Source organism: Sus scrofa, chromosome 16 (assembly GCF_000003025.6).
Source record: "Sus scrofa isolate TJ Tabasco breed Duroc chromosome 16, Sscrofa11.1, whole genome shotgun sequence".
NCBI classification, from domain to species: Eukaryota; Metazoa; Chordata; class Mammalia; order Artiodactyla; family Suidae; genus Sus; species Sus scrofa.
The window spans coordinates 14,969,091-14,995,543 of record NC_010458.4 but is presented as its reverse complement, the minus strand read 5'-3'; the positions used below and the strand labels follow the sequence as shown (position 1 = coordinate 14,995,543).

The following is a 26,453-nucleotide window of genomic DNA, read 5'->3' as shown; positions in this document are numbered from 1 at the left end:
GTAAGGAGCTAAGAGTAACATTTATTATTTCTTAGGTTTAGAGAAGTACAGCCAACTCAAGAATAATAAAAAATTGGAGTTCCCATCGTGGCGCAGTGGTTAACGAATCCGCCTAGGAACCATGAGGTTGTGGGTTCGATCCCTGCCCTTGCTCAGTGGGTTAACGATCCGGCGTTGCCGTGAGCTGTGGTGTAGGTCGCAGATGCAGCTCGGATCCCGCGTTGCTGTGGCTCTGGCATAGGCTGGTGTCACAGCTCCGATTAGACCCCTAGCCTGGGAACCTCCATATGCCGCAGGAGCGGCCCAACAAATGGCAAAAGACAAAAAAAAAAAAAAAAAAAAAAAAAAGAATAATAAAAAATTTAGGCCTTCAGCCTAAGGAGTCCCCAGAATATGTTACACTGGTTTTTTGAGCTGGGAATAAGGGAGTAGAACAGGCAGACCATTTCTAATTTAAAGGGCTCCTTGGAGCAGAAAGGAGATTGTGTGGGGATGGAGACATGATGAGAGTCCTGATGATCCCCACGTACTTTGTGGCTGGTTGACTAGGTGTGCTCTATTCATGGTCATCCTTGCCATTCAGTCAGGAATGAGTGAGCCAGATGTAAATGGTTGCAGAAATAGAGGACAGGGGAGTTTCACTGAGCAACTAGAAGGAACTGTCTCACAAAGGCATGAGTCTTAGGGACCCAGTGCATACACAATACAGGAGATTTAACAAAACATGCAAAAGCTATTTCTCTCAGGATTTCCCCTGTGGTTCAGAGGTTTAAGAATCCAGCATTGTCACTGAAGTGCTCAGGTCATTGCTGTGGTGGAGGTTCAATCCCTTGCATGGGAAGTTTTGCATGCCATAGGTAGGTCCAAAAAAAAAAACAAAAAAACAAACAAACAAAAAAAAAATATGATGCTAAAATAAATAATGGTACTGCAAAAAGTGGAACACTCATCTTCTCCAAGTAAGCCTTAAAATGAATCAGAAACAGAACAAAGGACATGTCTAAGCTAAGATAGAAAGGGAGAGTCAAGGAAAATTAATGATAATATGCTAGCAAATGAAACATGTGAACATGTAAAAGGGAAGAACAAATCTGACTTCATATTGGATCTGTTTGTTTTACCTTAACATTTGTATTCTATTTCTTTTGCTACAAATTAATAACTAAAAGAATGTTGCCTATAGCCTTAACTATACAGGGTAGTCCATTTTCAAATCTCTGACCTTTAAGGTATAAAGACTCTCCATTCATATAGAGGTAAAAAGTTGCAGAACAGAGAAAAACATTTGTTGTGTTGGAGTTTTATAAGAACACTGTGACTAGATCCATGTGGATATCTGCAAGAACAAAGAATTCCAGCACTAAGATCATCGCAAAAACCAGCCACACCCTATCTATCCCCTTCTAGTGTAAAAGAAGCCTGAATTTTAACCTGAGTAAGATGGTTCTTTGGGACACTACCATCTCCCCTGTTTACTGGCTTTCTGAATAAAATCACTATTCCTTGCCCCAACAACTCGCCTCTCAATTTTCTGGTCTCTGGTATGGTGGGCAGTTCAAGGAGCTTGGCTTCATTAATGAGCAGAACTGTCCACAGGTATGGCCAAGGAGAAGAGAAAATTCATGACAACTACAGAAAAATACTCATTCAATTTTTTAAAGAAAAACTATCCTGAAAAAGATAGAAAAGAATCAAATATTAGAGAAAACCAAATTCAAGGCACGGACGAAATATTCCCAGGAAGATCTAATAATAAAATACCCCCAAAATAAGAATTCAAAATCAAAAATTGAACAAAGCAAATCTCACACAAAACTAATAAATGATTAGAACTGGCAAGTAAGAGAATAAATGCAGTTGAAAATGGAGTCACTAGCAGAAAAGAAAATTAAAAACTTACAAAATAATATAATTTGAAGAATTTAGGAAGAGTGTAACAGATAATGAGGAAGAAAAATTTGTATGATTGAAAGATAATTGGCATTTCTAGACACTTTAGCAATGAGAAGAAAAGGATTTTAAAATAACATATTTTTCTGAAAGGAAATTCATAAAAGAAGGAATGACTGAATTTGAAGCCTGCAAGAGCACACTAGGAAATGATACAGATAATTGACACAAAGATATATCCATTTTAAGTTGTAAGACTCCAAGAATAAAAAAAGAATTTAAGCAACCAGGCAGAAAGAAGCAATTTGCTTTTATGGGGTGAAATTCATGCTGGGCCCAGAATTCTTAAGTGCCAATCAGGAGATAAAAGAATCATCACCACATTCTTTAGGTAAATAAAATATGACTCTATATTATACCTAATTAAAGTGTTGTTTAACTATGAAATCAGAGCATATACATGTCAAACCTGAAAAGCTGAAAAAAAAAAAAAAAAAAAAAAAAAAAAGACCTAACACCCACTGGTTTTTCTTGAAGACAAAATCCAGCCAATCAAAAGACTCATAGAAAAACAAGCAAAGACTAATGTGTTATTTCTTCACAGAAGGCAGAGGGTTGTCTGAAAAATTCTGAGACAAAGTTTGAAAGAAAATTTTCGCCCCAGCACCTCCCTCTCTTTTTCTAAGTGAATAAAAGCAACACTCGAGCATTCACCAAAAGGCAGAAACTCAGACACTTGCAAATCTCCTTCACAAATACTGAAAACAAACAAGAGGAAACAAACTAGAAAATTAAACCCAATGAACTAAGAGATGCATGTGACAATGCAACTTAAAATAGGAGAAGCTTTGACAAAAAAAAAACTGGTGTCCAAGCTGAATTACCATAAGGGCCAAAGGAAAGGAAAACTAAGAAGCGTAAGACTTCAATGCATATGAATTGCTATTATTGTAATAACAGGAAATATCAGAAACATTCTGGCACTTTTTCATACTTATGAATGTTAGAATCATTTTTAAAACAGCTATGGATGAAGTGATATAGACACTAAAGCAATTTCTATCTGGCTTTATTGGGTGAAAGGACTTTATTTTGAAATATAATTTTACATCAAACAACTGTGGAATTAAGGCAGAAAATATTAAGTAACAGAAAAATAAGAGTTGGAACATTTCAAATGATGCAACCGACAAGGGCTTAATTTCAAGAATATATAAGCTACTTATACAACTCAACAGCAAAAAAGCCAACAATGCAATGCAAAAATGGGCAAAAGACCTGAATAGACATTTCTCCAAGGAACATATACAGATGGCCAGCAAACACATGAAAAAATGCTCAAAATCATTGATTATAAGAGAAATGCAAATCAAAACTACCATGAGATACCACCTCACACCAGTCAGAATGGCCATCATTAATAAATCCACAAATAACAAGTGCTGGAGGGGCTGTGGAGAAAAGGGAACCCTCCTGCACTGTTGGTGGGAATGTAAGCTGGTACAGCCACTATGGAGAACAGTTTGGAGATACCTTAGAAATCTATACATAGAACTTCCATATGACCCCACAATCCCACTCTTGGGCATCTATCTGGACAAAACTCTACTTAAAAGAGACACATGCACCCACATGTTCATTGCAGCACTATTCACAATAGCCAGGACATGGAAACAACCCAAATGTCCATCCACAGATGATTGGATTCGGAAGAAGTGGTATATATACACAATGGAATACTACTCAGCCATAAAAAAGAATGACATAATGCCATTTGCAGCAACATGGATGGAACTAGAGAATCTCATACTGAGTGAAATGAGCCAGAAAGACAAAGACAAATACCATATGCTATCACTTACAACTGGAATCTAACATCTGGCACAAATGAACATCTCCTCAGAAAAGAAAATCATAGACTTGGAGAAAAGACTTGTGGCTGCCTGATGGGAGGGGGAGGGAGTGGGAGGGATGAGGAGCTTGGGCTTATCAGACACAACTTAGAATAGATTTACAAGGAGATCCTGCTGAGTAGCATTGAGAACTTTGTCTAGATACTCATGTTGCAACAGAACAAAGGGTGGGGGAAAAAATGTAATTGTAATGCATACATGTAAGGATAACTTGATCCCCTTGCTGTACAGTGGGAAAATAAAAAAAATAATAAAATAAAATAAAATAAAGAGTTGGAACAGAAAGGGTAGAGATGTTGGAGGAAATGTGATCTGATTCTCTGATCTTTCAAGAAGGATTTAATCCCAATTAATATTACATGGTTTTTATATATATAAAAAGATAATGCCCCAAACCCTTAAATTTTTTCCCCAATCTCCCTTCTATAAGTTGAAATTAATGTTTACAAAGAAACTTTTATTCAAATAACATAAATTTGTATCTGAAATTCACAATTTCAGATACAAATCATGTTCACAATTATTATAGCTTCTTTTAGTACTTCAAATCCAAGTAAAATTGCATTTTTAATATAGTGTTCATTTTATAATATCTCATTGAGAAAGGGCAATTTTAAAAAAGGTATATGTGTATGCATTATTAGGGAGATGATCTCAGGGAACTATGGTGAAAAATGATAGGAGGGAAACAGAGCTTGAGGGTGTGGGCTAAAACAAAGACATTATTAATATTTCCAACACTATGGACTACTGATTGCATGACTCCAAGGGGCTAACTGATAAGCAGTGTGAAGCGTATCTTAAGACCAAAAAGCAAAGAAAGCGCTGTTCCATCAGTTCCCATTTCATACTTTTCAAAGATTTATTCCATAAAATGCTGCATATGTGAAGGAGCCAGGTTGCATATAGAATGATTAAATGTTCTGATGTTCTTGGGACTGAGGGGCTTCCTGAGAGACTTTAGGTCCTAAAAATAGGAAAGGACAGGAAATACTGGATTAAGTTGGTCTGGTCACTTTAGTTATATCTTACTGTATCCTTTAAGTGAAGGCATGAGTCCTATGTTGTGGACTTGAGTTAATGTTCTTCCAAGTTAAAGAATAGTTCCCTTCACTGGTGACTGGAATATAAGTGATTAAAACAGAGAGCTCCTGCAGTGGTATATAGACACAGCCTACCTCTAAGATATCTATTATCTTATTCCTCCAATTATTCAAATTCTCATGTTACAAAATGGGTCTCCTGCACTGTTGGGAGAAAAATATTCCATCATTTCTTTAAGAGAGGGGGTTATGGGTACCATCCATTATGGAGACCCTTTAAAAGTAGTATCCCGGAGTTCCCACTGTGGTGCAGCAGAAATGAATCCGACTAGTATCCATGAGGTTGTGGGTTCAACCCCTGGCCTCGCTCAGTGGGTCAAGGATCCGGCTTTGCCGTGAGCTGTGATGTAGGTCCTATACACAGTTCACTGCCTAGTGAGAAGATATTGTTTAAACTAAGAATAATTTATTGCCATGGAAACCAATACCTTGTCCTCCAGCTTCAGTTAGGTTCTCTACTTAGGATATGATAACTTTCATATTATTTCATTGTTCTCAGATTTCCCAGCTTTTGTTATAAGACCAGATGGCTCCACTGGTGAATTCTACCAAACATTATAAGAATTCATATCAATCTGTCTCAAGCTCTTTCTAAATGTAAATAAGGAGAGAACACTTTTAAACTCATCCCACAAGGCCATCATTACCTGATACCAAAGCCAGGAAAAGATACTACAAAAAGAGAAAATCACAAGTCAATATTTCTGATGACTATAAATGCAAAATCCCCCTATAATAGTAAACCAAATTTAACTGTCCATTAAAAGGATCATACATGAGCACGATCCATTGAGCTTATTTGTGTGATTTAAGGAAGGGTCAACATTTGCAAATCAATCAATGTGATACATCACATGACAAAATGAGGGATAAAATCATCTGATCCTCTAAATAGATGCAGCAAAAAACATTTGACAAAATTCAACATCTTTTCATGATTAATAACTCTTGACAGTGGATACAAAAGAAATGTATCTCAACATAACAAAAGCCAAATATGACGAGCCCACAGCTAACATCATCATCAGTGAGGAAAAGCTGAAAACTATCCCTCTAAGTTCAAAGTAAGACAAGAATGCCCACTCTCACCACTTTTATTTAACACAGAACTAGAAGTCCTAGCCAGTGTGATTAGTCAAGACAGAAAATAAAAGACTTCCAAATCAGAAAAGAATAAATTAGATTGTATGTGTTTGCAGATGACATGACATATATAAACTTCACCATATGACATATATGACTTCTCCAAAAAACTGCTATAGCTAATAAACAGTTTTAATAAGGCTGCAACATACAAAATCAATATATAAATATCAGTTTTGCTTCTATACACTAATAATATCTATCAGAGAGAGAAATTAAAACATCAGAATAACATCAAAAATAATAAAATACTTGGTAATAAATTTGACCAAGGAAGCTTTGTACACTCATGAATTTTTCTACATTGTATGAGTTCCTCACATGCTTTGGATATTAAAGCCCCCACCCCTCCTGTTTTATTTCTATTTTGGCCACCCTGTGGCATAAGGAGTTCCCAGGCCAGGAATCAGATCCGAGCCACAGTTGCAACTTATGTCTCAGCCGCAGAAACCCCAGATCCTTTAAATCAGTGCATCCTAGCACGGCAGAGACACCACTGATTCCATTGCCAAGGATTTGCCAATGACCATCAGAAATTAGGGAGAAGCAAGAAGGATTCTTCCCTAGGGTCTTCAGGGGCAACATGGCTCTGGTGACACCTCAACTTCAGATTTCTAGCCACTAGAACTGTGAGAGGATACATTTCTGTTGCTTCAAGCCACATACTGTATTTTGTTATAACAGACCTAGGATGCGAATGCACATTCTATATGCAATAGATTTGCCAGTGATGTTCCAATTGGACAGACATTTCTTTGATGTTTTTATGTATATTGGCATTTGCCATAGCTTTATGCTTTTATGATTTATGATTTGCAATTTATGATTGTGCTTCTTTGGCCAGATACGTGATACAAGCTTTACCACCACAGCAACACAAACTATTGGATGAAAGAACAATATTCTTTCTCCTGAGAGACAATTAGAAACCGGTTTAAGAAAGGACTAGAAGTAAAGAATGCAAGATTTCTGTGAAGAAAATAGTGGAATAAAAGCACTTCATTTCAATTTCATATTTCTCAACCTTTGGCAAATACTGAAAAAAACAAAGGAATGCTAGAAAATTTGAATATTGTTACAATAGGAAAAAAATCATAATTTCAAGATATGAATTGAGTTATACTAGCCAAAAATGTTAAATCTTAACCCAAACAAGAGTGTACAATGTTTATTTTTGCAAACTTTGTCAGTCCCCAAGGTATTTACACATTTCAAAAAAATCGAGTGTCTTATCCTGCATAATCTCTACAAAGTACAATTAAGATACCAAGAGTTACAGGAAGGCTGTGGGTACAGTGGAGTAATTCCTGATGGGATCTAGATATTTGCTACAGAAAAGCAGATACCTGGAAAATAAAAACAAAGTAACCAACAATTTGTAATTTTCTATCATAGCCTGATAAGTGCTTCAATGACAGTTGAGTAAAGAAGGAAGAGTATAGTATTTTCCCCAAATCCATATGTTAAAACTTAATTTCCAGTGGGATAGAACTGGGAAGTGGGGCCTTTGGTTGGGATCAGGTCATAAGGGCAGACCTCTTATAAATGAATGACACCAACTCTGCAGGCACCTTAATCATAAACTTCTCACCCTACAGAACTGTGAGAAATCAGTTTCTGTTGTTTCTATGCCATTCATTCTATGGTACTTTGCTATAGCAGCCTGAATGGACTAAGGCAGGAAGGAAAGAGCCAGTCCACGGTTTTGCAAGTTAAGGGGTGTCTGTAGTTCTTAGTACTACACTTTTGGTAATTTCTTCTTTACCTCTGAGGTGTAAACCTGCAAGCCATATCTTCCAGACACCCTAACTTGCTGAATTTCTCTTAGTTTCTGGCAATTGGAGGCACTAGATAGAATTGAGAAGGAAGGAAGAAGAAACAGTATTATTTTGTTGCCTCTCTGGGTTTCTGTCAGTTCGGCAGGCCGTGACAGTAGCAGTCTCATAAGGGCAAAAGAACGTCCTGCTCATGCTCTTCTTGGCATGAAACCTCCACCCTAAGAGAAGAGTACACAGGATGGGAGCAGAGAACAGCAGACCAGTTCTGCGAATACATGAAAATGTATTGAATGTTATGCTTGAAATGGGTGAATTTTAGAATACTTAACCTATATTTCATAAAGCTGCTTTTTTTCAAAGATGATTTTAGGAAGCAATGAATATCAGTAGCTTTGAGAACAGTTTAGCAGCAAAGGGAGAATGAGCTCTGGCTTTTGCTGAACCGCAAAAGCTGTTTCTCACAGTAACACAGAGAGAGAGCTTGTACCACTTGCTATTAGCAGTTCTGGGGCCAAAATGATCACATGAGTTGTAGCCCAAAGGCAGTGACAGTTTCTTGATTTATAAAGAACAACCCTCTTTTTCCCATAATACCTTTAGCCATTCTGTCACTCTAATAAGCAGTGGTTGGCTATAAATTTCTCTATACTTAAGTACTGAATGACTTTCCTATCTTGGAATGGACACTGGCTGAATCAAGCTACAAGTTCTTTGTGTGATGAATCACAGCCACCAAATGTATGCGGAGTCCCAAAGAAGATCATCTGTCAACCAAGCAATTTGTTGGGGAAGAGTTTGGACACAATTCTGAGTCCACACCCCAGATAATCCCAGTTGCCAAAAATCTCTGACAAGCAGCAAAAATTATTCAAAGATGGGTTATAAGTACAAAGAAAATGATATAATCTCTATGCATAAAACATTTTTCTTTAAATCACTAAAAGAACATTTCTGATGAAAAGATGGTTAAGGTAAAACAAAGAGAATGGGGAGTTCCTGGTATGGCTCAGCAGTAGCAACCCCAGTTAGTATCCATGAGGATGTGGGTTCAATCCCTGACCCTGCTCATTGTGTTAAGGATCTGGTATGACCATGAACAGTGACATAGGTTGTAGACGTGACCTGGATCCATTGGTGTGGCTGTGGCATAGGCTGGCTGCTGCAGCTCCAATTTTACCCCTAGCCTGGGAACTTCCATATATATGCCACAGGTGTGGCCCTAAAGAGCAGGAAAAAAAAAAAAAAAAAGAGAGAGAGAGAATGAAAGAAATTCTTCTCATAGAATTTATAGAAGATATCTTTATAAATGGTAAGTGAAATTTGAACAATAAGAAATGATTATTCCAAAAAGGCTTTATAGGATGTCCAAAGAATATGGAATTGAGTTACAGAATGTCACAATATTACAAAAAAGAAAGAGAGAAAGAAAGAAAGAAAGAAAGAAAGAAAGAAAGAAAGAAAGAAAGAAAAGAAAAGAAAAGAAAAGAAAAACCAGCGCAGAGAAGAAATGCTCATTATAGGTCAAAAATTTCAGATATTGATAAATAGTTATAAGGGCAACTTTTAGAGAGAAAGAAAGAGAAAGGAGGGAGAGGGGAGAGAAAAGGGGGAATGTAAAAATGGTCACAGAAGGAACGATAGACTTACAAAACAAGGTATATCTAACATGCATTACTGATATTTTTAGGAAGAACTGAGCAGAGGAAACAGTGAAATATAGAAAGAGTCTAAAGCATAATTTTTTAAACATTTTTTTTTTCTGAAATAAAGCCAAGTCGAATATGCGTACTGAAGGGGCTCATAGATTTCTGAGAAATAATGACACCTAACATTTACACCTAACATTCCAAATCAAAGCACATTCCAATAAGGATATTAAAATTCAGGTACAAAGAAAGAATCCCAGGAGGAGGCAAGGGAAAAATCACGCCCCCTGCTAGTGTGAAATATCAAGTTGGATTCAACTTCTTCACAGTAATATTCATGCAAGGAGACAGTTTGATCAGTGTCTAAAATACGATAAGGGGAAGAATATGTGATGCAAGAATTTCATAATCAGCCAAGTCATCCTTTGATTGTAAAGAAAACTTTTGAGTATAAAGGTAAAGTATGCACAAAGTTATGCCATTTATGAATAACAAGGTCTGTAATCTCCTGGTGGGGGGGGTGGGGAGATAAGAAAAAAAAACGGGAAAATGGAGCTGAAATCAACTGATTAGGTAAATGAGAACTAATGGATGTTTTTGAATTGGCAGAGTAAACACCCATTCTGACCTACCCCCATTCCCACCCAAATGTGTAAAGACTAAGTTTTATTTAATAAAAGTGACAGAAATATGTCAGTGTGGTGTTAACAATCAGAGCAAAAGTAGGAGTATTCAGCCAGCTTTCCTTGGGTTGCTGTCTCTTAAATTTGTCTTCATTAAGGAGTCTCGACAATACACAAAGCTCCTTTTTTTCTATGCTCACGTCTTTTTGAGGCCCAAGTCACCTAACACCATTCAGAAAAAAACTTTAAACAGCATATGTGTCCTTGCTATGAACTGTTTATGAACAACTTGGATTCTGCTTTTCTAGTCAAATCCACCAAAACCTAGTCTACATTTTCCCCTAAGGATGCAATGCTGGAAACGGAAATCGTTTATCTGCAGCCCATATCCACCTCTCTCTTTTTAATCTTTCTATAGATGATAGATAGATTGAGAAACATATAGTTAATTTTACATTGAGCTTCTTAAAAATCTCTTTGCATTGTATATGTGTACTGCATCTTAGTCCATTCATCTGTCGATGGACATTTAGGTTGATTCCATGCCTAGACTATTGTGAATAGTCTTGCAATGAACATAGGGGTGCCTGTGTCTTTTTGAATTACAGTTTTGTCCTGATAAATGCTCAGGAATAGGATTGCTAAATCATATGGTAGTTTTATGTTTAATTTTCTGAGGAACCTCCATATCAGCCATAAAAAAAAGTATGAAATAATTCCACTTGCAACAACATTAATGCAACTCGGGATTATCATACTAAGTGAAGTTAGTCAGAAAGAGAAGGACAGATACCGTATGATATCACTTATATGTGGAATCTAAAGTATGGCACAAAGGAACCTATCTACAAAATAGAAACAGACTCACATACATGTAGAAATGATTTATGGTTGTGAAGGGGGAAGGAGGAGGGAGTGGGACGGACTGGGAATTTGGGACAATAAGGTCCTAATGTATAGCACAGGGAACTATATCAAATCTCCTATAATAGATCATGATGGAAAGAAATATTTTTTAAAATGTGTATATATGTCTGTGTGTGTTTGTGTGTGTATTTGTGTGTGTGTGACTGAGTCACTTTGCTATTAAGTAAAAATTGGTACAACATTGTAAATCAGCTACACTTTAAAAAAAATCTGTCTTCTTGCAAGATGTTACATATATTATTTCATTTGATCTCCTCAATACTCTTAATAGTTGGATCATAATTCCCATTTTACAGCATAGAAACTTCAGCTCCTGAGAGTAAACTAATTTGTTCTAAATTACACAGACATTCGGTTTTATGTCTGCTATTAGAAGCAAGTTTCTTTGTACTTTCCCACCACCCCTTACTGTAGTTGCATAATGCACCCGTTCGCAATTACATGACACATGACCATATGATTCCACGGAATAAGTTGCACGTGCTAAATTAAAAATATATGACTTGTAAGTTCCCTACCCCCACATCTCTAATGAGAGAAACCAGAGATTGTGTTCATGAGGATCACAATCTTTGAAATAAAATACTAGAATTTTATTTCTATTGCTATGAAGTTACTATTATAGCAATGACAAAACAAGAAAAATACAATGTGTGAAAAGAAAACTACAGACAAATATCCATCATAAAATAAATGTAGAAATTCTTAGCAAAATATTAATAAATGGAATATAGCAATGCATAAAAATAATTATACACCATTACCAATTGATATTCATTCTCAGCATGCAAAGTCAGTTCAATATTCAAAAAGTACCAGTGTAATTCACCCATTCATAAAGAAGGAAAATTGCATGATCATATAATCCAATGCAGAAACAGCACTTGACAAATGGGACAAATTTGAGGAAGGACAAATTTCCCTCCTCAAGATCAAGAACAAGGCAAGGCTATTCACTCTCACCACTCTCATTTAACACAGTATGGCATGTTCTTGCAAGTGCAGTAAGGCAAGATACATGGGAAAGAAAGAAATAAAATTGTCTCTATCTGAAGATGACAAGATTATGTACAAACCAAAGTCTAGGAAGACGCAAATACTCTAAAACACCCTTTTAAAGGTAAAAATTTCAACAAGCAAAAAGGATATAAAATAAACATAAAATATTAATTACATTCCTATATGCTAGGAATTAACAAAGTATACTGAAATAAAATACTAAATGTCATTTACAATCATTCAAAAATGAAATATATCTAAAATATCAAATATTTACAAGACTTATATTTAAAAAACTAAAAAAAAGCCAGTGAAAGTAATCAAAGAGATGCTAAATAATTGGAAAGACTTTTAGTATTGGTAGATTGGAAGATTCAACTTCATAACTTTGTTAGCTTTGCAAAGGCTATCATAACAAAGTACCAAAGACAGGGTAGCTTAAATAAAATAAATATATATTCTCACTCATCAAAACATCAGCAAGGATTTTTGTTTAGAGTTGATTATTTTAAAATATATATGGAAAACAGCAAAGGACCTAGAAGAGATAAAAGAATTTAGAAAATGAAGGACACAGTCGAAGCAACCAGTCCACCCAATTTTAAGGCTTATACTATCAAGATCATGTGGTGTGAGTGGAACAATGGATCTATTAGCCAATAGAGGAGAATACAGAATTCAAAAATAGATCCACAAATATGCCCAAATTATTTTTGACAAAAGTGAAAATAATTCAATGGAGAAAAGACAGCCTTTTCAACCAATGGTACTAGGGCAATTTGATAGGTTCGGAAAAAAAGTGAGCCTCCACCTAAGTCACATGTCTTATGTAAAAATGAATACCCTGGTTATGATATTGTTCTACAGTCTTTAAGATGTCACCATTGTGAGAAATGGGTAATGAGGTCATGGTATCCCTCTGTATTATTTCTTATTTCTACTAATGAATCTATTATTACCACTAAATTAACATTTTAAAAATTTAAAAAATATTTAAATCCTAAATAAACCCATACTCTGAATGTGGATATCATAGAAAAAAAGCTTTGTCAGTTTGGCTCTTGTGTTGTCAAGAGCCAGGCAAACTGCTATGACCAGGTGTAAAGAATAGACTACCCTGTGTGTCTTCTCATCCTGAAATACCTCAGGTGTACAGACCTAACTAGAAGACCGACTTATTTATGAATCAGCTGGGAGAAACAGACACTATCTAAATATATGGATATATTTCATCTTTAAAGATTTTCCTAAGCTATACAATGAACATTATAGTGTTTAGGACTTAGAAATGTTACTTGTTAATTTCACATATAGGTAGAACTTTTACTATAATCTTAAGGGAAGGAAAAAACTATGTAAATTAAGCAAAAGAAAATTATAATAAAAGACAAACAGAGGAAACCCAACAAAGATAGCAATGAAATTCCAGCGCAAATCATGACAGGTGCTTTTGAGGAAAAAAAAGAAAAAGAAAAAAAGCAGTAGAGCATAATGCTAAGATGATTTAAACTGAAAAATTGGGAGTTCCCGTCGTGGCTCAGTGATTAACGAAGCCAACTAGTATCCATGAGGACACAGGTTAGATCCCTGGCCTCATTCAATGGGCTAAATATGTGCATTGCCAGGGGATCCCGCTTTGCTGTGACTGTGGTGTGGGCTGGCAACTAGACCTCTGATTCCACCCCTAGCCTGGGGGCCTCCATGTGCTGTGGGTGTGCCCTAAAAAGACAAAAAAAAAAAAAAAAAAAATGTTGAGAATAAAAGAAGTACATGATTTTTTTTTTTTGCTTTTTAAGGGCCACACCCACAGCATATGAAAGTTCCCAGGCTAGGGGTCAAATCAGAGCTATAGCTGCCAGCCTACACCACAGCCACAGCAATGCGGGATCCGAGCCACATCTGCGACCTACACTACAGGTCATGGCAACGCCAGATCCTTAACCCACTGAACAGGGCCAGGGAACCCGCATCTTCATGGATCCTAGTCAGGTTCGTTAACCACTGAGCCACCAAGGGACTTCCTGTACATGAAATTTTTAAATGGTCAATGTAAACTCAAAATGACAGAAACCGAGGATGAAAATTATTTTCCAAATATGATTTAAAATGATTTTTTACTAACTGAGAAAATTTTTTCAGCCTAACATTTCTCCTCAAGTGGTATTTGGTTTCTGACTTTGGATTCTTAAAGATGGGACAATAATTGAACAAAGATTATTGCTCAATATGTTTGCAACCATAATAAAAATGCTTATTTTCTTTCAATTTTGAGTCAATCTTCAGGCTTTTGAAAGATCTTATGCTTAAAGGATAGAATGGAAATCCAAGAGCTGTGATAATGTAAAAATATAACTTATACAAAGAAGATTGTGGAGAAAATTGGGTAGAGAATAAAGGGCATTGAAATTGTCATACTTTATAAGGTATGAATAAAAGGATGATAGAAAAATGAATTGAGGTTTAACCATATTGTTTATATTAAAGATAACTGATAGAAAAAACAAAACCATAACATAACTGACAAAAAAAGATGGAAATGAAGACTTGAGTGAGTTAAATACATTTGATATCAGGGGAAAAATAAATGTTATCTGATATTAATAAATTCAGAAAATAACTCATATTTCATATTGTTTGGAAAGGGAAATAACCAAAGCATAAACATTTTTGAAGTTATCTGGAAAACAGACTTAGAATTGAAGGAATGCTATGACACTGTTGATTTGTAATATAAAATATTCTTTAATGTTATTTTTTTTAATGAGTGTATATTACTTGATAAAAGCAAATATTTTAAAACTACAACCCTATTTATTTATAAGTAATGGTGATTTATAGGATAAATAAAGATGCTTGTTATTGTATTACTATGAAAAAAAATTAGAATGGAAGAATTTTACCAAACTGCAATCATGCATATAAACATTTCTTCTAGCATTTTTTAGTGTGTTAAAATGTTATTTTTCCTTGCTTTATACTACTGAGTTTGAAATATCACCCACCCAAGGCTCTTTGTTTCTTCCTAGTTACTTGGCTAGCAGCTGCTTCAATTTGCAAGTATATACCATGTGAATTACAAGCAAATAAAATAATTGGCCTTCAATTACACCAAATTTTCACCAAGTGGGTTGTTGTGCCCTGATTATGCCTTCACAGTCTAAATAGCCACACTTACAATTCAAATGTGCTCTTAATTTAATTCATTAGACTTTTCAAGTTAGAAAAATTTTGTTTTGTATAAAATATGATTTCATTACATTAGCCGCAGTAAAAAATGAGAATCACCTTTCACTGAGAATATACAAGAGTAAGATTTAAATAACTTTATCATAGAAAGTATATTAATGCTCATTTCCAATATTTAAACTTAAAAATCTTAAAATCTTTCTGATTTCATTTTCAAAAAAACTCATCAACATTTAAATATGTTCGCTTATGGAATATAGTGTCCAACTATTCTATTTCTATGTTTAAATTCCTCAGTTTTTCAGGGAATAGAGTGTAAGTCACTTTAGTTTTGTTCCCAATGGAAAGTGGCTGGTATCTCCAATCATACCCCAGAAATCCATAATTATATAATAATTATCCAGGTACTTTCTAGTTCACCTCCATAGGTTTAATATTTACCTGTCATGTTACTTATTTTCACAACAAGTTATCATATGACACATCTTTATGAATAAATTTATTACAAATTAAAGAATATAGTTTTCCTTTGCTGACTAGTTTTCTCCAATTTCTTTTTACTAATAGCAAATATAATTACAAATAATCATTGATTATTTAATTTGTTAGTGGAACTTATCTTTTCCTGATAAGGATGTCTTTGTTAAAAACAGATGATTTTTTTTTAAAAACTGTTGAAATGATCAAGATAGTAAAGATCTTGAAATATTTTCCTTTATGAATTTAGAATTTAAGCTATTACAGAATAAAGCTTCCTTTTATAAAACACATATGAAAAGAATCATGTTTTCAAATAGTTAATATTGCTAATTCACAAGGATCATAAAAATTAAATTATGTTGAGGGACTTTATTCCAGGATCCAAGTATTGAGCAGGATAATTAGTTCTAGTAACACTTACAAGTTTTACCTATAGATTTATAATTCAATTTAATTCAATTTAAACTTAAGAGTATTTAACTTCATAAAAAGCATTTATTATATTTCTTTTATTCTTGAATTACTTATTCCATACTTTAAATTTATATTCAATTAAATGAATTAAAAATTACAATTTTTGCTTAGATTCCTCCATTAGCAAGAAAACAAAAACTGAGTGATATATTTCCATTTGTTTATAATTTCAATTTTTCATATAATTTAATTTATCAAATATGAATAACTATGACTATAGGTATAAGGTTTCAAAAAATAAGGAAAAAGAGAAGATATATTTCATGAATCTGTGCTAATAACATTTAATTATAATTCACATTTATTGTCAATTTGATCTAAAACTATCACAATCGATAAAGAACATTATGTATTGATAAAAGAGTCAATCCACCAGAAAGACATAACATCAGAGCATCTAAGTACATGAGGCAAACACTGACAAAACTGTCTTGAAAAATAGCTGTGCAACAATAGTATTTGATTTCAATAACCCACTTTTAATAATGGAGAGACCATTTAGGCAATTACCTTTAGGTAACTAATTATGAATTTCTCTTCTCTCCTTCAATTATTTTTTTGAAAATAAGAAAAAAATGTACATAAACTTTGACAGAATTAAGAAAGAAAAGAGAGGTGAAGGAGAGAGAGCAAGCAAGAAAGGGAGCCCCCTCTCATTCTTACCAAAAAAGGTAGCATAGCATACAGTTTCCTGTAACTTGCTTCTATCACTTAACACCTGATACTCCAAATTATGCAATATATAATCCATTACATAGAGGTCTTCCAAACTGCTTTTCACAGTTACATAGTACTCCAGTGTGTAGATATAATGCAGTTTATACAACCGCTGGATTTTGGGTTAGATTTTTGGATTTGGGGGTTGATTCCAATTTTGGTATTAGTAGCAATAATGCTACATTGACAAACATTTGATATATGTCATTTCAAATTCATGTCAGTGTACCTTTCAGCTTTGGGGACAGATTGCTAGAAGAGGGATTGCTAGATCGAAACCTGAATACATACATGACAAAATCCTCTCCAAGTCTGTTTCCTCATTTAACATTCTGAGAAACAAAACAACAAGATGCTTCTTTCCTTCTTAACTTCACCGACAGATTATGCTATCAAAATTTTCACATTTTTTGAATCTTACAGGTGCATGATGGTTGCAGTTTTGATTTGCATTTTTCCCATTGTAATGATTATAATTAAATGGAAAAATATAATATTTTATAACAAACATTGTTCCATTGAAGATATGAAATGTACTTGGATCTCAGTGGCCAAAGGAAGTATCCTGGGTTATGGACATAAGTGGCTGTTTAATTGTCATCAATTAGGTTAATCTTAAACCATCCATTTTACAGTTTAAAGAGGTAGCTAGAAGAAGGAAAGGTAGGAAGAAAGGAGGGGGTGGGAGGAAAGGAAGGATGAAAGGAAAAAGGAAGGAAGGAAGGAAAGCTAGTTCTGAAATAAGACAAAGGTATATGAATAAATGGGAAAGAACTGCTTAAATCAATGCACTTAGCTTTGTTTACTTGAAATCTCTGTCATAGTTTGAAGTCTGTGACATAACTACCTCATTAAAAACACTAAATTTATCTATTTTGCTCATATTCACATCTCATAGACTTTGCCCAGAAGTTACAAATTTTAAAGTCCTACTGCATTTTGATAGTAAGCTGTGCATGCATATCTTCAGAAATGGGTTGTTGTCTCTTTTTAATATATATTTTGTTCATCTTATACTGGGTAGGAGCTACAGATTAATATTTATCCTTAATTTTTTAGAGTATTTACCACAGCACCCAGAAGGGGCATTATACAACTAATAAGAAGTAAAGTTCATATTAGTTATTTGATCAAATATGTTCCATTAGAACTGCCTAGGAATATCAAAACAATTAGTCAGACCTGAAATTCAATCTGAGCTAGCATTCCTATTCAAAGATTTGAATTCAAAGGTAAGTTCAGAGACCAAATATCATCTTATGATTTGTTTTGAAGTGTCCATCTGCCCATATCAAAAAGTTCCTGCAACAATTTGGCAGGCAGTTTAAAGAACCAAAATAACTGCTCTGTGTAGGTCAGGTTCACAGGCAGCCGGGTGTTGACTTGGAAAGCACAAAAAGTAATGTTCACAGTATGTGGTACTTTACCAAGTAGCCAGCCAAAAGTGTTTATAACTTCTAAATTGTCAAAAATTGAAGCTCTCTAAAAAAATCCTTTAAGGAAACTATAAATATATATTGAATTTTAAATATCAGTAGCCAATATTTTTTGAAACAGATAAAAATCTAATAAAATGTTATATAAATTGCATGATGCAGTAATCCTGATATACACATAATTTATATCCTGAAACATTCTTAATATTCCTTTTGTTTAAAAAGGGGTTCCAAAGATATCAATAAATTTATTTGTACATTTTAAAAATATTTGTGTGCTAGTCAATAGTCTAATTTTTTGTTCTGTAAAGCAAATCCAATATCATAACAAGCTCCTTTTTTATTTTTTTGGCCTTGAAAGTTCCTGGGCCACTGCAGTGACAACTACCAAATCCTTGAGTACAAGGCCACCAGGGAACATCCCCTAGAACTACTTTAGGCAGACTTTGCAGAACTTCAGGGGGAATCCTCCATCTTCACCCCCCTTTTCCCCACTTTCAGTCTTCACACTCTTTATAGGTCTATGTCTGGGAACAGAGGGCCTTTGCTGTTCCTCTCCTTGGAAGAGTGGCTGTTGAAAGGAGTTAAAGATTGCTCTTGGGTAGTAAGTTTGGGTTGGGGTCCATGAGGAGGGGTTGGCAGGAGGACAAGCTCCCTTGATATCCAGAACTTGTAGAAGAGGCTTCAGTACTGAGTGGACCACCAGATGAGTTCCTTGGAGTGAGAGCTACAGGCTGGCAGGGAGCAGGGTGACTCCTCTGGCAGCCAAGAAAAGCTAGATGTGGTTGCACTTCAAATAGCTCACCAACAAGTTGATGGTCGCCAAGAAGAGCAGGAGGATGTTCCCAGTGTGAAAGTTGAGTATATCTGGCCTGGAGCCCAACACCGTGTATTCTTTTTTTTAGGACTTTGTAGTGATGAACAGCCACCTCTGTGTGAGAACAGAGAGTGGGTGCCTGGGAGTCGGTGCCAGAGGGGGATATTGAACTCGTAACATAAATAAAATCTTCAAATTCAAACAGTATGAGTTGAGGGTCAGCAGAGGTTGATTACTAGCCATCGTATTGCCAAGACTCATGCATGTCTGTGTTGGTTTATCAGAAAAAGCACATTACAGCTCTTAAAACCAAATACAACTGATTAGCAAGTGCTTGCCATTATGCAAAAAGGAGCAGGGATCAGAAAGATGAGATGCAAAAACCCAGAGACAAACAGTGATCTGGGCCATTACTAATGGAAGTGACTAATCCCTGGAACAAGTACCTTCTGTTTGCTGTCAACCCCCACCCTCAGTTTGGAGGTCCTCTCTCACTTTTCTCCACCTGTGGCTGTGAAAAATGCTCTATGCTTAGGAACCACAAAGCTGTGGCTAGAGCAAGCTCATACTTAGCCCATATACTCATGGGAAAAATTCTTCAATCTATTTTGACAATTAATTTGCATATTGTCCATGATCCAATTCCATGAAGTTGGCCCAGCCTGAAGATGTCTGTACAGACCATCATGTTACTCCTGAGTACAGCAGGACTCCATCACTATCCCAATGGAGTGGTCACTTGGGCGTTATTATACCAGGGTCTCAGACTGCAGAGCTGCCTCAAGGACTGGGAGTCTAGTTCTTTCCAGTGAATGCTATCTTACTCAAATAACCTGAGATCCCTTCCCCTCAAGAGTCTTGCTGTATAAAAACCAGGTCTTGGCCACAAATATTCCTGACAGCCAATATCACACCTTGGCTTCACAACTTCATGAATATCCTTGTCACACCTTCCATGTATACCAAAGCCTTTCCTTAAAATGCATGCTAACTATTTTTGTTTATGTCTACCAGTATTGATTTGATCTAGGTACAAAATGACAGTCTCATAGCTCAAGAAAAGAAAAGCATATTAAGTTTACTTTAAAATATGAAAAGGAATATATGTTCTGCTGTTTATCAAAAAATAACCCCACCTGCAACATCAGTTTAGTCCTCAGTTGTGTTTATATGCGACAGATGAATTTAAGTATTCAAACAAAACAAAATTCACTTGGCCTATTGAATCACCATTTTTTTCCATAATAAAATTTTGTTTGCTAAGGTCTAGAAACTTAGTTTTTGTGCCTCCTACAACATATAAAGTATTTAACACTCTAGAATTAATAAGCTCACTTATTTTCACTTAGTGAAATAAAGAGCATGTTTCCATTGCATTCCTTCTTGCTTTGGAGTAGTTTTCAGGTCCTTTTTGTGACAGCTATCATACCTACAGTTGAGTTGTTAAGGACAAACTAAATTCACAGTTGAGGACAACAGATTTTAATTGAAATGGAAATTTTACTGTTATGCCCACTGGAATGTGTTTATTTTGAGCATATGTAATTGTCTCTTTTATTGTTAAACTTACAACTGCTATATTTTTCTTTTGAAAAAATGGTGAAAGACAATCAGTAAAACATTTCCTGCACAATAAAGGCAATATGCAAAAAAGGAACAACAACAAAAAAAAACCAAATGCAGTGATAAAAAATTCTAATGAGAAGATTCTGTATTAGAAATTAGTTACATAAATATAATCCACTCTAATTTGCCATAGTTATATAGCTCAGTCCTCATTCTAGGAAAAATATATTTTTGGATGCAAAACTCTGTTACATACTTCTATTTTTGAAAAAACTAATCAATGATTAAAATGACTTTTTATTATCTCAAATTAATAAAGGTACTGCCCAGGTAGATTAAGATACAATACAACTTTTATTATTTTTCTAAATTAATAGACTATTTTAGAGAAGTTTATGTTAACAAAAAAATTAGGCGTAAAGTACAGGTTCCCAATTGCCCCTTTTATTGTGCTTAGAATTTTTTGGTCTGGACCGTAAACATCCCCGACTCAGTAAACTCCCTCTTTAATCCATTCACTGTTAAGACTGTGAAAGTATTCTTTTTAAAAGGAAAATCTTATCACCTTCACATCTGTGTTGTAAACTACAGTTGAAATATTGAAAAACATATTAATCCATTAGTGAACATCCATGACTCTACCACGAAGGTAAAACTTCACTGTGGCAATGGTTCTCAAACTTTCCCATGAAATTGGAATCCTTGGAGAGTCTGTTAAACTTGGAATAAACAGCAGGTCTAGATAGGTCTCGAGAATCTGCATTACTATCAAGTTTCCAAGTGATGCTGATATTCCTGCTCCTGGAGGCAAAGTGTGAGAACTACTGCCTTATAGTTTTCCTGATAAGTCTGCTGTTTCCTTCTATAAATATTTTAATTTTCTAATGCAGCATAAAAAACCCCCAATATTTAATGACAATAAAATCATGATCTATTCAGCTCCCAAATATGAATTTATGTCTCTTCTACAAGAAGACTTATTTTCTTCTCTACTTCCTCAGTCAGTATATTTCCATCAGCTTTGTGTCTATACCATCTTTTATTATTTTGTCCATTCTTCTTCCCTTCCTGTTCCCTTTCTTTTGTAAATCTGAATCATTTTTTGTGTTCAATATAATTTTATTGGGTCTGAAGAAAGAGAAAACCAGCTTGTTAGAATCATTATTTTGAGTAAACATTATGTTTATAATTGTATCACACCTAAATCTATAAATATAATTGTAGCATAAAAAAGAGAAAAGTAGTAGGATGGATAATAAAGAAATCTTCATATCTAGGGGGTTGTTACAGGAGAAAATTGACCAAGAGAAACAATGAGAAAGAGAAAATCTTGGAAATTTGTATTGGCATTAAAATCAAGAGTAGAGAGAAAAAGGTTAACAGTGAAATAGGAATGGGAAAATGATGAGCTGTTAGTATCTTCATGTATTATTTTGGCAAGAAACTATAATTTTAAAATAAAAGTTTAAGTTAGGCTACATGTCATATTCCCTAGGAGATATTTTCCTCTCTTTACGCAATACAAGGAGTAGAATTATCTGGAGAAACTCAAGGTGCTCACTTTGGGATAACAATGCAGAAGGATCCCTGTACATATGTGTCAAAAAGAAAAGACTCAATGATCTAGGAAATACTTCAGGAAATCTTTTGCTGTCATAGTCACATAAAAATACATAATGTCTATGAAACAGCAATAACTAGATGGGAATTACAGGCTAAAATTAGGTATTAATGAGTCAAAATGAATTTATTTTTATTTATTTATTTATTTATTTATTTATTTATTTTGGTCTTTTTTGCCATTTCTTGGGCCTCTCCTGCGACATACGGAGGTTTCCAGGCTAGGGGAAATTGGAGAAATCCTCCAATTAGGGAAATCCTCCAATTAGGGAAATCCTCTCCTAATTGGAGCTGTAACCGTCGGCCTACGCCAGAGCCACAGAAATGCGGGATCAGAGCCGAATCTGTGACCTACACCACGGCTCATGGCAACGCTGGATCCTTAACCCTCTGAGCAAGGCCAGGGATGGAACCCGCAACCTCATGTTTCCTAGTCGGATTCGTTAACCACTGAGCCATGACAGGAACTCCCAAAAATGAATTTAGGTGAGATTTAAAAAATTGCTAAGAAAGTAAAAACACAACTTAAAAATTATAGCTACACTAGAAGCCCTGAGATAATAAGAACTATTAATATTTAAAAATATCTCAGCAATAATCTGTTTTTTGGTTATTCCTGAATCAAAAACAAAGTATAAAATCTGACTTTTAAAGATGAAAGATCTACAAATATGGAGACAGTTAAAACCAAATTACCCCAATATTTGAAAAAAACATGTTATAATAAATATTTATATACAAGAAAAATTATTTAAAACATGATGAAGAATAAAGGAAATGTGAATTGATATTTACAAATATACCAGTTTAAAATGGAGATGTGAGGAGTTTCCATGTGGAGCAGCAGAAACAAATCCGACTAGGAACCATGGGGGTGCAGGTTCGATCCCTGGCTTTGATCAGTGGGTTAAGGATCTGGCATTGCCATGAGCTGTGGTGTAGGTCGCAGACGCCGCTTGGATCCCATGTTGCAGTGGCTCTGGCGTAGGCCAGTGGCTATAGCTCTGATTGGACCCCTAGCCTGGAAAGCTCCATATGCTGTAGGAGCGGCCCTAGAAAAGGCAAAAAGACAAAAAAAAAACAAAAACAAAAACAAAAACCCAAAAACAAAAAACAATGATAGTATCAACAACAACAACAAAAAACCACTTCAACAAAACAAGAAAGTATTAGATAAAGGAAATTCAGTAATTTAGTTACTAAACTACAGGCTGTTCTTTCTACATAACTATGTTCTCAATCTATCCACCTTTCTATTTTTCCAACATACTTTGTCCATTTGAAAATAAGTTGCAGCACATTTAAAAGTGTATAAATAATAAGGGTCTACATCACATTTTCTTACCACAATGTTATAAGACCTGCCATTAATGACAAAATTTTATAAAATATTACAAACTTAAAACACACATTTATGAAATAAGAAAGTAAAAGCTGAATTTTTATATTTCTTTTAAATATCACAGTCAATTACGTACCTCAAAACTCAAGCATAAGAACAGTTTAAAAAACTGTTCACAGTATTTAAAAAAGCTGAAGATACACATTTCCAGATCATCAATTCCAGACCTGTATTTAAACCTAAATCCAATAGTAATGCATTTATAAGATCACTAAAAGGCATGTGCTAGAATATTCATTACAGCATTATTTGTAAACCCAATCTGGAAACTACCCACATAAATGTCCAGGCATTGGAGAAGCCATACAAAATTGAGGAGAATTCACACAATGAGAATCAGTTATCTATAATGTATATAATGCATTATTTATTAATACTTTAGTGCCAAAAAAGACAACACTAATCTTTGGTTTAAGAAGTTAAAAGAGTAGTTAACTAGAACAGTGACTGAATGAAAGTTTTCTAGGTTAATGGTATTTTGTTTTTAATCTGAGTCTGACTAAGCAGGTATCTTCTGATTGTAAAATCAATCCACCAAGTTAAACTCATTCGGACAGTCGTTTCCACAAATAATACACTCAAAAGTTAAAAGTACGTAGAAATCAAAAATATTATTCACATGTATTGCTGCTTAAAATTCATTAAATCAAGTAGAAAAACATTTTAGTTATGACAAGCTTTGCAAAACAAAATAAAAGAAAAAAAAAAACCTTAACTTTCGTAGCATGAATGTTTAGTCTTTTTAGACTTTTAGGATCACTAGAGAAAACTATAGAGACAGAGAAGCATCATGAAATCAGTAATGAAAAATAAGTGATAAGGTTAAAATAAATGATTTAAACATCATAAAAATAAGTGTTTCGTGGGTTTGGTGGCAATGAATTCTTCTGTGAAATAGATGAAGACTACATCCAGGACAAATTTAACCTCAGTGACCTCAATGAGCAGGTGCTTCACTATGGACAAGCTTTATATATGATCTCAATCTGAAGCCTGATGAAGAGTTGGACTACAACCCCAGCCAGAGCGACCTAATTAAGCCAGCAGCTGAGATGCTGTATGGGTTGTCTCAGATCCCCTAAATCCTCACCAACCACGGAAACACACAGGTTGGAAAACTATCAGCAGGAACACTTTGGCTATCACCTTACGTGCACTGTGAGAACAAGCCAAAACTTCCCATTGGTGTTTCCGACGTGGCAGGTGGGGCCATGGTGAAGCCCTACTTCCTCAAATGCATTGATGTGTCCACACCCAAGGCTTCACTGAAACAGCGCCACATGGAAGGCCCTGACTTGGACACCAGTTTCCCCCATATGTTCTTCATGGCACACTCTGAATGCCGATCTAAGTGTCCCATCAACCAGTTTATGGCCAAACGCCATACTTGGAAGATCCATCTGAGGACCTAACACAGCTGTAGTTGTAATACGACAGCAACTTCAAGAGCCTGTCAAAACCATTTGCTGATTTCCAACCCCGTCTGTCCTTCAGTCTTTGACAGCTCTAATCTTCCCCCCATCATCCCTATGGAATCCCCTATGGTTTATACTTTAAAAGATTCATTATTGTAGTGTGAATATGAAATAAAGTGGAAAAAGGCAGAAGACATATTTCATTCAAATTTTTAAAAAAATCTTGTCAGATCTCTTCAGGAAAATTATTTAAAGGGAAAGGCTTGATGTATCCAGACATAAAAATCGTGAAATGATGAGGTATGTTTTTAATAATTCTATGCTAATTTAATGATTAATAAAATTATTTATGTTAAAATGTATTAGCAACATTGATTAATGTATGAGAAGAATACTGAATACACTATAATAATGACTATAATAATGAAGAAATCTTTAAAGAAATCTACAAAAACTACCACATTGAAAGGTACAGTCATATGACTTTAGAAAGGAATTTTTCATATATTGAAAATCAACCGATTCTCCTAAATTTAAACATTTCTGGGATATAGGTTGAAAGGACTTTGCTGTGTCAAACCACCGACTGAATAATAAAAATTATATAAATTATATTAAATTTATTTAAATTATTATGAAAAAGTAAATCTCAAATCTCACTTAGTAAATAGCAATTAAATCAAAATATATTTTTATTTATGATAAATTCAATGTAATGCTTAGTAAAAGTCAAAGGAAAATATAAATAGAAGTAGATATATCTAAACCTGACAGGAATACATATGTCAATCCACAGATTTATTAACAGATTTATGATTGTAAATGTGAAAAGAAGCTAAAATTGGGGTCTTTTAGCTTCTATATTAGCTACTATAATACAGTATAAAGCCTTTTATTTTTGCCTTGGAATAGAGAGTCAAGTTAAAAATAACGAATAATTCAATAAAATCAGAGTGTATGCAAAATTTATGAACATAATACTTTAAATTGGTAATTAATTATGTCGGGTTGGATTGATATAACTCATCTCTTAGTTGGAGAATTGAAATTCTAATCCCATATCAGTGGAAAAAAATCAAGCTGCCCACTTGGTGAGTGTTTTTGTTGTTGTTGTTGTTGTTGTTTTAATCTTTTTGGCTGTGCCCATGGCATGCAGAAGTTCCTGGGCCAGGGCTCAAACTCACACCTCAGCAGAGACCAGAACCACATCAGTGACAACGCCAATACCAGATCCCTAACCCACTATGCTATCTGGGAACTCCCAGAGAGTGTTCTTAAGACATCAAAATCTGGCTAGGCTAATTCAATGCACTTGAAT

At 34.8% G+C, this 26,453-nt stretch overlaps 1 pseudogene; it reads left to right on the top strand.

Moving 5' to 3' along the window:
* On the top strand, positions 9,609-25,132 carry LOC100626931 (annotated as a pseudogene).